Source organism: Rutidosis leptorrhynchoides, chromosome 2, assembly GCF_046630445.1.
Source record: "Rutidosis leptorrhynchoides isolate AG116_Rl617_1_P2 chromosome 2, CSIRO_AGI_Rlap_v1, whole genome shotgun sequence".
NCBI lineage: Eukaryota > Viridiplantae > Streptophyta > Magnoliopsida > Asterales > Asteraceae > Rutidosis > Rutidosis leptorrhynchoides.
In genome coordinates this window covers 669,407,317-669,420,294 of record NC_092334.1, presented here as the reverse complement: position 1 = coordinate 669,420,294, position 12,978 = coordinate 669,407,317, and the positions used below count along the sequence as shown (strand labels likewise).

Here is a 12,978-nt window from a genome sequence, read left to right as displayed (position 1 = left end):
TTTCTTTAAAATATGCGGCTAAGTTGAATAGACCATTAGCTAATTTAGACTCTCCGTTGGAGGTAGAAATAGCGGATGGCAGATTTTCGATTGCGGTTGGTGTGTATGAAAATTGTGATATTGTGTTTGGAAATTTAATTTTCAAAAATTAATTTAACACCCATTACCTTGGGTGAATTTGATGTTGTAATTGGCATGGATTGGCTTGATCGTTATAAATCTGATATTGCATGTCATGAGAAGTCAGTACGAGTAAAAACTCCAAGTGGGGGTGAATTAATTATCCACGGTGAGAAACAAAGATGACTTGGACCTACATGTACTTATTCTCAGGTACGTCAACTTCTTAGTAGTGGATGTATGGCTTTTCTAGCACATGTGGTTGATACATGGGAAGAGCCTTTAACCCTTCAAAGTATGTCGGTGGTAAATGAATTCAAATATGTATTTCCGGATGAATTGTCGGGTGTTCCGTCGGAAAGGAAAGTTGAGTTCCGCATTAAGTTGATTCCGGGGGCTACGCACATCGCTAGGACACCATACCGTCTAGCACCAACCGAAATGCGGGAATTGTTGAATCAAACCCAAGAGTTGTTAGAGAAGGGTTTTATCCGATCGAGTAGCTCGCCTTGGGGTGCTCTGGTCTTATTCGTAAATAAGAAAGATTGTAGTATGCGTATGTGCATTGATTACCGTCAATTGAATAAGTGACGATCAAAAATCGTTATCCTTATCCTCGGATTGATGATTTATTTGATCAATTCCAAGGAGCCTGTTATTTCTCTAAAATTGACTTACGATCCGGCTATCATCAAGTTCGGATCCGTGATGAAGATATTGAGGAAACGGCGTTTCGAACTCATTACGGGCATTTTGGTCTTACGAATGTGCCCGTGACATTCATGGACCTTATGAACCGAGTGTGCCAACCTATGTTGGACACGTCGGTAATTGTGTTCATTGATGACATACTTATTTATTCTAGGAGCATGAAGGAACATTAACACCATTTGTGTGAAGTATTGAAGATGTTGCATAAAGAGAAGTTGTATGCTAAGTTCTCTAAATGCGAATTTTGGCTAAGGAAGTGCAATTCCTTGGTTATATCGTTACTAAATAAGGGATTCAAGTGGATCCGGGGAAGATAGAGGCGATAGAGAATTTAGGACGACCGACTACACCTACAGAAATTCGAAGTTTTCTCGGATTGGACTGTTATTATCATCGGTTTATCCAAGATTTTTCAAAAATCGCTTCTCCGTTGACCAAAATAACAAGGAAGAATGTGAAGTTTAATTGGAAAAATGAGCAAGAAATTGTCTTCCAATTGTTGAAGCAAAAGTTGACTCAAGCTCTAGTGTTGGTGTTACCGGAAGGAGTTGATGATATGACGGTGTATTGTGATGCTTTGATAAATGGGCTCGGTGGTGTTCTAATGCAAAGAGGTAAATTCATTGTTTATTCCTCGAGACAATTAAAATAACATGATAAGACCTACCCGACTCACGATCTTGAGTTAGCGGCGGTGGTTCATGCCTTGAAAATTTGGCGCCACTACTTATATGGTGTCAAGTGTACGATTTATACGGATCATAAGAGCTTGAAATATCTCTTTGATCAACGTGATTTGAACAACCGTCATCGTAGATGGTTGGATCTTTTGAAAGATTATGATTGTGAAATACTTTACCACCCGGTAAGGCTAATATTGTGGCGGATGCGTTGAGCTGAAAGAACCAATATCCGGGAATACGAGTAGAGTCATTACGTGTAACCATTACAAATTTTTTTCTCGTGAAACTAGGTGAAGTTCAAATTGAAGCTTTTGTTCATAATAAACATGAAGAGCGAATCAAGGGACAAACGGAGTCCATTAAATTGGGACCGCACGGGTTTTTGTCCTTTAACGGTAGAGTTTGGGTGCCAAAGATGGGGGAATATCGGAAAGTGCTACTTGATAAGGCACATAAATTAAGGTATTCCATTCATCCGGGTGCAATATCTTGATTTGAAGAAAGAGTATTGGTGGCCCGGTATGAAACGTGACATTGTCAAGTATGTGGAAAAATGTATTACTTGCCTTCAAGTTAAGGCCGAGCACCAAAAGCCTTATGGTAATTTGCAACCGTTAGATATTCCAAAATGGAAATGGGAGCATCTTACAGTGGATTTTTCCACAAAGTTGCCAAAAACGACGAGAACCCAATTTTGCCTATGACGGGTTCGAATTCATGACTCTGAAAAAATTTAATCCTCCCCGTAACCATGTAGATTCACCCACGATGACTCTGGACTGCCTGCTAAATGAGTAGTTGCTATGGGAATAGTCGGCTCGCAAAGCGAGCCAGAAACTCAAGTATACCAAAAAAATGGAGATTCATGATTTTCAGAATTAAAATGATGATTGAAGAATTAAAATTTTGTATTGTTAGTTTATCATTACATTAATACTTCTTCAGAAAGGCTAAATGCTATCATTTTATGATTGAACAATCGAACTTTTTTGAACTCGCACTTATCAATGATAAATATTTTTGTAACAATAATGTGGCCCACCTTTTGTTCATATCCAGTAGGGCGGAGAAGTGGAAGACGTTAAAAAGAAGCGTTGGTGTTATTTTTGTCTTCCAAAGACGTTAGTATGACATGTTTATGTTTAAGTGCCACCAATAAAACTGTACTACATCATTCAGTTTATCCAAAAAAATGTCATCTCATGAGTATTTGTTAGAACAGTGATCCATCTTGATGATTGATATCAAAGAGCTTCTGGCTTAGCGGTATTAAAAGAACTCATCAACTTTGAGGTTGTGAGTTCGAGTTACGTCCTGAACAAAAAAGGTGTGTGTGTTTGTTATTATAAAAAAATATTAATGATTGATAATTCTATCAAAATTGTGCATCGTGTATATTACAATACAATGTTTAAATATATGACTTTATCAAAAAAATATAGTTTATATGTTATGATCAATATATTCAAACATAAGTATTTGTGAATGATTCATATGAACGTTTTGTTGTTGTTGGACATCTTTATCTCGTGGGCCACCTCTTGGAGCATTGTGGTTGTAGCTGGAAACAACAGTTTGGTATCGTCGTGTCTATCAGTGTGGTCGTTTAGACTAAATACTTGGATGTAACCTTTGAAGCAGATAGTACGACAATAACCACCATTCTCACTTCCTATGAACCAAGAAAAATACCACTTACAAATAAAGTCTATGATGCCATTAAAGTCTATTATGCCTCCGAAAACAGAATAAGCTAGCATTATGACCTTATAAATCAAACTGCTATCAAAATCTTCACCACACACACTATGAATCTTCATTGTCTTCACATCTTGCAGCTTATATAAGCTGCCATCAAGCTGCCATTTCTACTTAAATTAAACCTTTGTATCGATATTTAAGCTGGTCATGGACCATCCATAACTTCCATAGCAACATTGGCTTCATTTCGTACCAAATGATTGTGATTTGAATAAACAAACAGCATTAGAACCAGCAGCCGATCATTAAACTTTCAATCATGACTGTCCCATGACTTTCAATTGCCTTTTTATTATCATTTCCACTATGTTTAAAACCCACTATTCCTGGTCATACCACTTTTGAACAATCTAACCAATATGAAAACTGCACCAACCACTTAAATCATTACCCATATTGACCCTTAACAGCTTGAAATCGAACCAATACCAAAATAACATAGTATTTACCATATAAAACATACACAACCAACACCTACGGTTCGAATTGTGTATAAATGAACTAAAACATCAAAACATAAAGTAAAACGTGCTTACAGTTCAGTGGCCCACAGGTTCGACTTGTGGGACGTGCCCAAGGGTTTCTCCATAACTTGGAAGCACGGTTGTTGCTCCATGTGTATAAATTTTAGACTCTTGTCCTTAGCAATCTCAAAAAATAGAGTCCAACATCAGTAATTTTGAAAACACGAGTAACTAAGTAGAGCACTAACCTGGTTAATAAAGTTTTCAACACTACCCTCTTATTAACAGTAAAAATAAAACAAAAGTATTATATTTGCTTCCAGATTCATGAACACCCATATGAAAAATCGAAAACATAATAACATAACAACAAAACCCTATGCTAAAAAAGGTTGTAATAAAGATTCAACTTATAGCAAATGATAAGAACCCTTAATATCTGTCTAAATCAGAATCAAATCGTAACGTTATCTGCAAATTCATAACCCCAAATTTTTAGTATCGACTATTACAACAATTGAAACGAAACCTATACCAAAGATATTATATTATGATTCCCAAAATTGAATCCTTGAGAATTATACACAACACAAACAAATCTAGGGTTTCTTCTTCAACACGATAAATGACGGTAAAGTATTAAACTTGTGATTTGAGGATGGATTTCTTCGTGATTTTCCAACGAACACCATTTTTGTAATTTAATGGTTTCATCGCCAACGTTTCAGGGTTTTTTCATCAAGGATTCAGTGACTAATGATCAATCAATTTTTTAACAAAAAATCGTAGTGAAATAAACAAACAAATCAAACTGAAATAGATTTTTACAAAATACAACTACTTTTGCATACCTGATTTAAGATACTGTGGATATGAGAAGACTTGATTTGTTATGAAGAAATGGAAGAAAATTACATAGGAGAAGGAAACCTCGTATGGTTACGGCAAATTTTTAGCGATCCACCTTTGACTTATTAATCAGTTAAAACCTTTGATTCAAAAACCGACGTGGACACCATTGTAATTAGGAAGTGTAACTATCTATTAGAAAGCTTAATGATGCCATCATTAATTTAAATGGATGTGATTAAAATGTAGAAAACTCATCTAATGGATGAGATTTTGCCAGGTGAATTTTTAACAAAAAAAATGACACCATAAAATTTTTTTTATTATAAAAAGAGAGATTATAGATCAAGATTATAAATATAATGTTTAATATATTTATAATACTTAAGTGAACTTTATATACAAATTTGACCAAGTCTAACCTGGCATGAGTGGTTAAATATAATACTTAAGTTTATATAGAAAGGACGTATTGAAACATAACCAACTTTTAAGTAATTTTCACATTTACGATAACATGACCATTTTAAAACCCAATTGTGATTACTTTATTTCATACGTGGACTAAAGTAGACCGACTAAATTATATGTTGCCCGGAACATATCCAATTTTCTAACAAAAAACATAACTGCATAATCAATTGGATGCACTTAAGTAACTACTACAAAAATAAGTGTACTACATTGAGTTCTGATCTCATTTTAAAAAAAAAAATTATCTTATAAATTGAATCCAACTTGACTATATTGCACATGTCAAAGTCAAACAACTTGACTGGGATATTTGTAAAAGCTCTTTTAAAAAGAGCTTTTATTAGATTTTTAACATTTTAAAAGTAAAATCATCATACACTTTTGACCCAAAGCAAAAGAATAAAGACTCAGAAACATGGACTTTTACAATGCCATTTGTAAGCTTACAACACCTATAAACATATCAATCGGTCTTGTTACTATTATTTACTACACAATCAAATAGCCACGTCGGCCTGTTAACTTATAATTTTGAATGGACTCGATCGTATGCATACAACACCTTTATGAATAAGATGAAATGAAGCTAACTGCTAATGTTATTCATTCCAAATACAACCAAATGGCTTGATAGGTTTGTTCAAACATTGCATATCAAAAAGTAAATAGTGTAAAGGGAAACTTACATTGAGTTCAGGATCACCCAAGCTAGAAATTGACCGAGCCACTTTGTATTAGTTACTGAACCTCCCAATAGGTTACAATCTGCAACTGCAATGCGCGCTTCTAATAGAAATTAATAAATGAAAAAAAGAGACTCATGCTGTAAAGAAGTTCTTCGAGTAAACCTAAACTGACCCGATCCACTTTGACATGTAACAAAAAAAGCACTCATTTTCTATGCAACTCGTTCTAACCCATTGACTGACCCATTTTAAAATAGTCCAATACATATAGATAAAGAATTACACGCGAAGTTGAGATAGATGTGTCATTTGAGAAATATATACATGATATAAATGGAAACATAAAACCTGAGTTCTTTTGGGTCAGTATATGGTGCTCCGAGTCTCCGAAAGCTGTCCTTTTAACCTGTGCAAATCTCCTGGGTAGCACAAACCACAAACTATGAATCAATTGATGAAATTACTTTGACGTTTTCTTTGCAAAATTTCATCATAAATATACCATTAACACCATAAAAGTAAAGAAATAAACATAGGTATATTGTAGTAAACAATAGATTTGTTTACTGCTAAGATTCCAAATAAGAACATTTTTATTGTGTTAGATTTGTTTGTCCTTCTTGAACACCGTTCCTATACACATGAAGCCAAAAAATTCAAAGCTAAATGTTTACATCACATCTATCTTCAACAATACATATGGATATGGAATTAAAGTATACCAGTCACTTTTCCAAACGTACATATCGAGCTCATCCATTTTGCTTAATGAAAAAAATTCTTCTAATGCGAAACCATACCAGATCACCTTCAAGCTTGAGTAAACTGTTTCACAATCAAAACGAATGGATTAAGAAACACATATCCATTTCAATCGATTATGTTGATTCAACAAACTGGATTAATAAAGATGTTAAAGTGTGATATGTATTAGATTCTGTTATTCCCCTTTGGAGGGATGATCCGATCGGTTCTTGTAGTGTTTATGGGTTTAGGAAGACTAGAAAGAATATAGAGAGAGAAGTGGGTTTAGGAAGACTAGAAAGAATATAGAGAGAGAATAAGAGTGTGTGGAATGATACTTGCAATATTATGATAACTCAACCTATACAACAAAGAGTGAGGAGGTGGCTTTATATAGAGCAACCTCCTAAATGTTACATGAGATGGTTATAAGTAAAACTTAGCTTAATACAATAAGACACACGTAAAATACAGTAAAACCTAACGCCACTAAATATGACAATAAAGTTTTTCGTTCTCCATGTTTATCATTGATACTATACTAAAGTTTTTAGGGTTTAGAGATTAGGTTTAGGGTATAGATTTAGGGTTTACGGTTTAGAGTTTAGGGTTAAGGTTTAGATATAGGGTTTAGGGTTTAGATTTAGGGTTTAGGTTTTAGGGTTTAGGGTTTAGATTCTAGGGTTTAGGTTTTAGGGTTAAGGTTAGGTTTTTGGGTTTAGATTCCAGGGTATAGATTTTAGGGATTAGAGTTTAGGTTTAGCTTTAGGGTTTAGGTTTAGGTTTAGCTTTGGAGTTTCGGGTTTAGGATTATTTTTACTGTTTAGGGTTTAGGGTTTAGGGTTAGCATTAGGGTTTAGGATTAGCTTTAAGGTTAGCCTTAGGGTTTAGGTTTAGCTTTAGGGTTAAGGTTTAGCTTTAGGTTTAGCTTTAGGGTTTAGAGTTTGGGGTTTAGCTTTAGCTTTAGGGTTTCACCTTTAGGGTTTAGGGGTTAGACTTTAGAGCTTAAGGTTTAGGGTTGGGTTTAGCATTAAGGAGTATAAAATGCGTAAATATGAGAGTTTTGTTACTTATATTCGGTGTATTTGATATTATGTAATTTAGTTGGGTATATTTGTAATTTTAAATATATGATGCTGCCCCTTTGTGTTATTATGGTTGGAGATTGTCTTAAAATTTCATCATTTCATAAAACTCGCGAAATCGCGGGTCTTTAACTAGTTATTATTATTATTTTATTATCATCTATGATGAATTGTGCCTATATCTACTTTGTCTGTAACATACGTGTTACATCCGTCCCACATCGGTTGGAGAGGGGAACGAAGCATGCCTTATAAGGGTGTGGAGACCTTTCCTAGCATGACGCGTTTTGGGGCCACAAGCGCAGCAGATCTCATGAGAACTCTGCAGTTAAGCGTGCTCAGGCGAGAGCACTACCAGGATGAGTGACCTCCTGGGAAAGTGCTCGTCGTGTGTGGTTGCCAAGAAAAATCCGTGCGCCTACGGGCAAAGCGGACAATATCATGCTACGGGGAACGTTTACCTGGGATGTTACAGATGGTATCAGAGCCACTCATGTGCCGCTGGGGGTGGTGGGGCAAACCTCATCGAGGACGATGAGTCCCTAAGGGGGGGTGAATGTAACACCCTAGGCAAATCCCACATCGCCCACGAACATGAGTGATCATGGGATTATAAGGTAATACTCACGCTTAAATGACACAACGCGTTTTGGGATCACAAGCTGAGTAGAAGTGCGAGTACGTTGTAGTTAAGCGTGCTCGGGCGAGAGCACTACCAGGATGGGTGACCTCCTGGGAAAGTGCTTCTCGTGTGTGGTCGCCAAGAAAAAGCCGTGCGCCTGCGGGCAAAGCGGACAATATTGTGGTCATGTTAAGCTGGGGTGTTACAGATGGTACCATAGCCAGACCCCCGACCAAACGTGCACAGCGAGGACGCTGTGTCCCATTAGGGGGAGGATTGTAACATCCGTGTTACATCCGTCCCACATCGGTTGTAGAGGGGAACGAAGCATGCCTTATAAGGGTGTGGAGACCTTTCCTAGCATGACGCGTTTTATTGTAACATCCGTGTTACATCCGTCCCACATCGGTTGGAGAGGGGAACGAAGCATGCCTTATAAGGGTGTGGAGACCTTTCCTAGCATGACGCGTTTTGGGACCACAAGCGCAGCAGATCTCATGAGAACTCTGCAGTTAAGCGTGCTCAGGCGAGAGCACTACCAGGATGGGTGACCTCCTGGGAAAGTGCTCGTCGTGTGTGGTTGCCAAGAAAAATCCGTGCGCCTACGGGCAAAGCGGACAATATCATGCTACGGGGAACGTTTACCTGGGATGTTACAGATGGTATCAGAGCCAGGTCCCGGATCAAACGTGCACAGCGAGGACGCTGTGTCCCATTAGGGGGGAGGATTGTAACATCCGTGTTACATCCGTCCCACATCGGTTGGAGAGGGGAACGAAGCATGCCTTATAAGGGTGTGGAGACCTTTCCTAGCATGACGCGTTTTGGGACCACAAGCGCAGCAGATCTCATGAGAACTCTGCAGTTAAGCGTGCTTAGGCGAGAGCACTACCAGGATGGGTGACCTCCTGGGAAAGTGCTCGTCGTGTGTGGTTGCCAATAAAAATCCGTGCGCGTACGGGCAAAGCGGACAATATCATGCTACGGGGAACGTTTACCTGTGATGTTACATTGTCCATATTTACGAGTATGATGGATCATATTTTCATTATACACACTTACATTATCCATCATATTCTCATCCAAACTAATGATGCAAACAGATTTTTTTTACCGGGAGTGATTTTTTTTTTAAAAAAAAATATAGCAACTTTTTTGGTTAAAATATGGAGGTTTTGGGTCAAATATTGAGGTTTTGAGCAAAATACAAAAGTTTTCCGGCAAAATTTGAGGCTTTTGGAGCAACATATGAAGATTTTTGAACAAAAAAAATTCATCGGAAGCAAAATGAAAAAACTCAAATTTTTAATACTAAAAAATGAAAATCCACTTGAGACCCACTGTTCCCGCCTGTCTCCGCCACTGATACAAACTAATTCATTAATTTTTTTTATTTTTTTGGAACATTTCAATATTATTAAAAGCAACAACCCCCCTAGCAAGAAGCTAAGGAAAGGCCACACATTACAATGGCTTCATAAGCCACAAGTTTCAATTTACATCACATTTTCCTCTACTACTAAACCAATCAAAAGATAAATAACAAATAGAATCAAAAAGTGAACTTATCTTCAACCGGGGCCGGAAAATCACACTATTACAATATCTCCAAATATACCAAAACAATGTCGCCACTATAGTATATAACTTGTTCTTCACTTTTTCGTTCTCGCCCCAATCTTCGAACCAAGAAATCCATGATGACCAACAGTCGAAAACCAAAATCGGGATATCCACCCATCTTCCAATTTTGCTCCAAAGATCTTCCGCAATATGGCATTCGAACAATACATGCTGTATGGATTCGACAACATACCTGCAAGAAACACAACCAATATGATCGAACTCGATACCCTTCCTAGATAAGTTGAGCCGAGTAGGCAACCTATCCAAAGCCACTCTCTAAACGTTTGATACTTTATATTAGTATTAGAGTATTTAATTGTATTATTTTCTATTAACCATATTTTCAATATGTGCTCATTCTACTTTTTCCCATACATACATTAGAGACTTTACCATATCATATTTTCTTTCTAACTTATTTATATTTATATTTATATTTATATTTATATTCATACTATAAACTCTAGAATTTTTTATTTTATTTTATTTTTTTTTTTTGAAATGATCAAAGGTTTTCGGACAGCAGGTTTTCGTGCAGGAGGTTTTCGAACAACAAGTTTTCGAACAAGAACAGTATGATTTCGTACAATAAGTTTTCGAGCACTGTTGCTGTAAAGTTTTAGAGCAAAGTTTTCGTGCACTTTTTAACGAAGTTTTCGAAACCCAAAATAAGGTAAAGTAATGTTGAAAACACTTTTCGAGCACACTGTCAAAGATTGTATTAAAATATTGAAGCCTTTGTCATATTTCAATAATCATGGACCCTTTTAATTATTAAATAATTAAAATCCTTTTCTTTCTGTTAACCACTCATGTTAGTGCCAACTTTCAATTAAGTGCATATGCCTTTCGGCTAAATTTTATAATTGAAAATTACCCACTACTTACCCACTCCTAATACTTTATTCGAAAGCCAAAAATCAAGGAAGATCCCGTGATTTATTAATCGAATGCATGCGTGACTAGTGGAGTTCTATTTTAAAAAAATAAGGAAATAATCAAGTTGAGCCATGAATCATCATCTCTTTTTTCTTTTTGACTATAATTATTATCAATTGATTATTTGCTTGTAATCTATCGGCCAACAGACAAAAGAAAAGAAAATGTCCCTATCTTCTTTTTAATTATCATTTCCATGATCTATGATCACAAGCATGTTGTAGGCCATAAATTCCAATAAGTTCCACTAGCAACTTGATAAAGTGCAAGTTGATAAAGTCTCCAATCAATTATGTGATACAACTTGTCATATGGGTCAAGAAGCAAAACCATATAATTAAAATATTGGGAACCAAAATAACAGCAATTTCGATGGGATTGTTGGTTTGTGGTTTCACGAAGTAAAACAGAAATGAAACAGGAATGATGCAGCTGTACATGGAAGAAACTGCTCGATCAGTGGAAGAAACTGCATCAGGTTCTCCGTAGTACCATCATCAAATCGTTTATACAAAGATAGAAGTAGTAAATAATTACGGCAGTAACAAGTTGTAGGTTGTCGTGGTGTGGTTGTTTAGTGGTGATGGTTTGGTCCTCGTTTAACAACACTCATATAGCAGCAACAACAATTTAGTGTAGTATTTGAGTGGGTTTGTGGTGTTGTGTTGATTCTCAACGAAACAGGAACAATAACAAGTAGCATGTGGTGGTTCATGTAACAATAGCGATAAGATGAGGTTGATTATCGAAGGTAGTTTGATTGGTGGTGATTTCGTGGAGAAGGAGATGGTGATCGATTAAAGTGGGTTTGAGGTGGTGAATGTGGATGTCGACATGGTGAGGGTGAAGATGGTTAAATTGATCCTTTTAGTGTTCTAAGGTTTGTTTGTTCACAAATTTAACCAATCTAACAAGTTTAAACATATATATATATATATATATATATATATATATATATATATATATATATATATATATGAAGTTTTTAAGTTTCACAGAGAGTTTTAACTTGTATATGTATGAGATGAACACAAGATTGAAATGTTTTAACAAGTTCAAGTTTGAAACCACATGTACATGAGGTTTCAACAGACTGGTTCAAATTGAGCATAATTTCTAGTGTTTTTTTTTTTTTAAGCATATATATGTTATGAAATATGTAACAAAAACACTGAGTATATGTATATGTATTCAGTTCGAGTTCAAGATCAAGTGGTTTTTAAGATAATTATGTTATGATATGCATACAAAAACCAACTAGAACAAGATGAGTTGAGTTATGCAAGTTACCTAAACCGAAGTAGAACACAAACACGTCTATGAACACGATGGAAAGCTTCGAGCCTTGGATCTTTTAAACACGATGTCTAGTCAAGCTCTGATACCAATTGTTATTCCCCTTTGGAGGGATGATCCGATCGGTTCTTGTAGTGTTTATGGGTTTAGGAAGACTAGAAAGAATATAGAGAGAATAAGAGTGTGTGGAATGATACTTGCAATATTATGATAACTCAACCTATACAACAAAGAGTGAGGAGGTGGCTTTATATAGAGCAACCTCCTAAATGTTACATGAGATGGTTATAAGTAAAACTTAGCTTAATACAATAAGACACATGTAAAATACAGTAAAACCTAACGCCACTAAATACGACAATAAAGATGGTCAACAGATTCAATCGATTAAACACATATCAGATTGAATGATAAAATATAAATAAAAAGTTAGAAACTATTTAAAAATTAAAAAATCCCTAATTAAAACATATTGAATTTGAATAACAATCATACCTTTATTGATAAATCAAACTTGTCGGAATTGATTTTAAGTACAAGGACACAAAAGATTGTTAAAGATCGACCACGAAGAACCTTAATTTTGTTTTGATACGGGAATGCGGCTTCGTGGTTTCTTTCTGATTTTAATCACCAGAAACATATGTTTTATTCAATAGGGCTGATCGATTTGCATCTGACATCTTTGAACCCTAGTTTTGTTCATGATTGAATCGATTTGCTTGAATTGTTCAATCCCGAATAAGTTTTGGAACCCTATCTGCTTGAATGCTTCGTTCCGTATAAATTTTTGAGAGCATCAGTTAACCGTATTTTCTTTTGGAGTGTGTTTAGGGCAATTTTGACAATAAACAATTGAAAAGGAGGAGAGAGACAAATGTTGGGTGATCAAGTGAATCAATGGTTGTTATTAAAAGA

At 35.9% G+C, this 12,978-nt stretch overlaps 1 long non-coding RNA gene across 4 annotated transcripts; it reads right to left on the bottom strand.

Annotated features, from left to right (window-relative positions):
• Window positions 1–2,850: 2,850 nt before the first annotated feature.
• On the bottom strand, window positions 2,851–12,910 carry LOC139893910 (uncharacterized). 4 transcript variants are annotated; one of them, XR_011774747.1, is made up of 6 exons: window positions 12,556–12,910; window positions 6,471–6,573; window positions 6,316–6,381; window positions 5,749–6,167; window positions 3,812–3,970; window positions 2,851–3,641 (listed from the first exon to the last, which is right to left on the bottom strand). It is a non-coding gene; the product is annotated as an uncharacterized lncRNA (long non-coding RNA). The 4 variants fall into 4 exon arrangements; XR_011774746.1 differs by having other exon boundaries at window positions 5,749–6,381; XR_011774748.1 differs by having other exon boundaries at window positions 5,749–6,381; window positions 6,492–6,573.
• Between the last annotated feature and the right edge of the window lie 68 nt (window positions 12,911–12,978).